The sequence below is a fragment of the Apium graveolens genome, chromosome 5 (genome assembly GCF_009905375.1).
Source record: "Apium graveolens cultivar Ventura chromosome 5, ASM990537v1, whole genome shotgun sequence".
Taxonomy (NCBI): domain Eukaryota; kingdom Viridiplantae; phylum Streptophyta; class Magnoliopsida; order Apiales; family Apiaceae; genus Apium; species Apium graveolens.
Window position 1 is genome coordinate 121,957,071 of NC_133651.1, and position 4,818 is coordinate 121,961,888.

Consider the following 4,818-nt stretch of genomic DNA (forward strand, 5'->3'; position numbering starts at 1 on the left):
AATAAGTGAGAAGTTAGAGTGCCTGAAAGGTGTTTGAGAAAAAGTTTGTAAAGAAAACCGTCAGAAAATGTGAGATTGAATAGAATAGAAATTTGAATAAAAGATTTAAAAATCTTTTATCTCTTTTACTTAGACAACCTACGTGACAACAGTTATTGAGAAGTGGAACAGACCTTACACCTGTCAGCCATGTAGCAGTTAAGACAAAAGTTAATGGGCACGGTAAATAAGTAATAATTACTTTGCACGTTCAGTTTTTCAAAAAGAAACTGTTCCCACTAAACAAATGATTATTACTGCTTTATCTCACATAGTCCAATATTCTGAAAAAAAATATAACCGTTCAAGTATTGACTTAAAAGAAAACCAAATGAATAAATACTGCCACGTCAGCATCAGAACTTGATTATTATCAGAATTTAAAAGTCATCAGAATATGGCTTTTTAACTCAAAAGGTGAATGTTTATTTCTGTAATTCTTCAAACAAATACTGATATGGTTATAACAGAACTTAATCATCAGAACTTCCATCAGAACTTGTCCTCAGAATTTATGCAACTGACACTTAAACTGTTCATCTAAAACAACATTGATCACCACAGTAATTTTCATCATTCATATGGAGTGTAAGTGTGTGCATTAAGCTAAATATCAGACAAAGAGTAAAGTCTGATTCACTTCAGTACATCTTAGAAATAAGGCATAACTCAGAATTTTGCTCAAAATTTGTCATTAGTCTGAAGTCCACTACAAAATGAGTTCATGCATAAGTCCACCTCAACTGTTTTGTGCTCATTTTATGCATATTTTGAAATTCCTTTTTACAGTGGCTTCTCAGTGTAAGTGAGTCACGACTGCTTATCAGAATTTATGCTATTATCAGAGTATTTCTCCAGTAATCAGAGAATGTGAAAAGTCACCAAGAAAATTTATTTTGCTTTTCTAATGCATATTACTTAATACCATCAATGCAATTGGGTCTTCCCTTCCACATGTATTTTTCTCTAGATCTCAAAGGAGTACCTGATTTTTATTTCTTTTCTTTTTCTTTTTCTTTTGATAAGTGAGGTTTATCAGCACTTAGTACATCATTAAGATTTACCAACATCAGAACTTAACAGATAAGAAACAATATTCTAGTTTTTGACTTAGTAATAAGATACACAAAGTAAACCTAACCAAGCTTAATATTAGAATTTGCTTGTGTTAAAAATTTCCACATAAACAATTACTTCAAACATGGGATCTTTAGTATATTCAAGACTACTAGGTCAGCATCTAGCACAGTTATCCTCATTGGATTGAATAGTCACAGAAACATTCATATCACTATCAAAGTTTAGAAATTCACATCAGACAACAATCAGCACTTAGAAAATTTCAATTTAAGCACAGAATACATAAAGATAGTAATATCTGTAAATACTGATCATAAAGTCTGATGTATCAGAACATAAACTAAGCAGATTTAGAGAAAGAACCTGAAACTATTCCAAGTTCATTTACCAATCTTGTAAAAGTAGCTTCACACAGTGGTTTTATGAATATATCTGCTAGTTGTTGATCTGTTGGAACAAAGTGCAATTCCATTGTACCCTCCATCACATGTTCTCTTATGAAGTGGTACCTAATGCTGATGTGTTTTGTCATTGAGTGTTGAACTGGATTACCTGTCATAGCAATAGCATTTTGATTATCACAGTAAATAGGGATTTTAGAATATGTTAACCCATAATCAAGTAACTGATTCTTCATTCAAAGAATCTGTGCACAACAGCTTACTGCAGCAATGTATTCTGCTTCTGCAGTTGATGTGGAAATTGACTTTTGTTTCTTGCTAAACCAAGAAACCAATCTGCCTCCAAGAAATTGGCAGCTTCCACTTGTGCTTTTCCTGTCAATTTTGCATCCTGCAAAATCTGCATCTGAGTAACCTATTAGCTTAAAGTCTGATTCTCTAGGATACCACAATCCCAGATCAGCTGTACCCTTAAGGTACTTGAAAATTCTTTTCACAACTGTTAAGTGAGGTGCTCTTGGATCTGCTTGAAATCTTGCACAAAGACAGGTAGCATACATGATATCAGGTCTACTTGCAGTTAGATAGAGTAGTGAGCCAATCATACCTCTGTAATCAGTAATATCTACTGATATACCAGTATCCTTATCTAATTTTGTTGTAGTGGCCATAGGAGTGGATGCACTTGAACAGTCTTGCATTCCAAATTTCTTCAACAAATTTCTGGTGTACTTAGATTGAAAAATAAAAGTTCCTTCTTCATTCTGCTTGACTTGAAGGCCCAAAAAATAGCTAAGTTTTCCCATCATACTCATTTGATATCTTGACTGCATTAGTTTGGCAAACCTTTTACAGAGTCTGTCATTTGTAAAACCAAAAATGATATCATCAACATATATCTGCACCAAAAGTAAGTCCTTTCCATGGTTGAGATAGAATAAAGTTTTGTCAATTGTCCCTCTGTTAAATCCACTTTCCAGAAGAAACTGAGCTAATGTCTCATACCATGCTCTTGGAGCTTGCTTAAGGCCATAAAGTGCTTTATCAAGTCTATAGACATGATGAGGAAATTTTGAATCTACAAAACCTGGAGGTTGTTCAACATATACTTCTTCTTCCAATTCTCCATTAAGAAAAGCACTTTTCACATCCATTTGAAAGACTTTAAACTTTTTATGAGCAGCATAAGCCAAAAATATCCTTATGGCTTCCAATCTAGCAACTGGTGCAAATGTTTCATTATAATCAATTTCCTCCTGTTGATAGTATCCTATTGCAACCGACCTTGCTTTATTCCTTGTAATTATGCCATCACTATCAGTTTTGTTTCTGAACACCCATTTTGTACCAACAACAGATCTGTTCTTTGGTCTTGGCACTAGGGTCCAGACTTTATTTCTTTCAAATTCATTTAACTCTTCCTGCATTGCTTGCACCCAATCAGCATCTTGAAGAGCTCCTTCCACTTTCTTTGGTTCAGTCTGAAAAAGAAAAGAGTGATAGAGACATTCATTTGATGTTGTTGTTCTAGTTCTTATACCTGCTTTAGGATCTCCAATAATCAAGTCAGGTGTATGTGCTTTAGTCCACTTCCTTGCAGATGGAAGATTATCTCTAGAACTGGATGCTCCCCCATGATCCATGCTGTCTCCATCAACATATTCTGATGCTCCCCCTGAAATTATGCTCTCTAAGTTGGATCCTTCATAATTTGAGTTTCCAGAATTATCAGAACTTGGCCCATCAGAACTTGATGAATCAGAACTTGAAGAGCCTGTTCTAGGTTCTGATACTTCTTGAGATGTGGTTGTATCTTCAATATGCTCCCCCTGCACAGGTGCATTTTCCTTTGGCGTAGTTATCACAGTTTCAATAACATCAGAGTTTAACCCATCAGAGTTTGCAGTATCAGGATTTAGACTGTCAGGATTTACAGAATCAGAATTTAAAACTTCATTCTCAAATCTCAGCTGATCATGATCATTGAAATCTTCAAGTCCTGTAATCTTCTTATCATCAAAAGAGACATTGATAGATTCCATGACAACCCTTGTTCTTAAATTGTAGACTCTGAAGGCTTTTGCGGAAAGTGGATATCCAACAAAAATTCCTTCATCAGCTTTTAGATCAAGTTTGGATAGCTGTTCCGGATGAGTCTTACGAACAAAACACTTGCATCCAAATACATGAAAATACTTCAGATTTGGCTTCTTTTCTTCACCATCTCATATGGTGTCTTTCCATGCTTGTTGATAAGTGTTGCATTCTGAGTAAAACAAGCAGTCTGCACAGCTTCAGCCCAAAAATAGGTTGGTAACTTTGCTTCATCAAACATAGTTCATGCAGCTTCAATAAGAGTTCTATTCTTTCTTTCAACAACTCTATTTTTCTGTGGAGTTCCAGGAGTAGAAAATTCCTGCTTGATTCCATGGTCTTTGCAGATTTCTTCCATAATCAAATTCTTGAACTCAGTGCCATTATCACTTCTTATGATTTTCACAAAGTCTTTAACCAATTTATCCAGTTGTTTGACATGATCAATCAAGATAGATGCAGTTTCACTTTTTGTGTGCAAGAAATACACCCATGTATATCTGGTGAACTCATCCACTATGACCATAGCATATTTCTTCTTTGCAATAGACATGACATTCACTGGACCAAATAGATCAACATGTAGTAGGTGATAAGGCTCAAGAATTGAAGATTCGGTCTTGCTCTTGAATGAAGATTTTCTTTGTTTTGCCTTTTGACAGGAATCACAAAGGCCATCAGGAGCAAATACTGATTTTGGCAGTCCTCTCACAAGATCTTTCTTGACAAGTTCATTTATATTGTTAAAATTTAAATGAGAGAGTTTCTTGTGCCAATCCCAGCTTTCTTCAATTGATGCTCTGCTTAACAGACAGATTGCAGAACCATCAGAACTTGTTGAAAGCTTGGCTTCATAAATGTTACCATGCATGTTTCCCTTTAGAACAACTTTGCCTGTAGATTTGCTTACAACTTCACAGTGTTCTTCAAAGAAATCCACATGATAACCTCTGTCACGGATTTGACTAACACTCAGCAGATTATGTTTAAGTCCTGAGACTAGAGCTACTTTTTCAATGATGACATTCCCAAGATTGATATTGCATTATCCCAGAGTTTTTCCCAAGTTGCCATCTCTATAAGAAACACCTGGGCCAGATTTCTCCACAAATTGTGATAGCAGGGCTTTATTTCCAGTCATATGTCTAGAACATCCACTGTCCAGAACTAGGATGTTTTTCCTGTTGCCCTGCAATCACAAAGA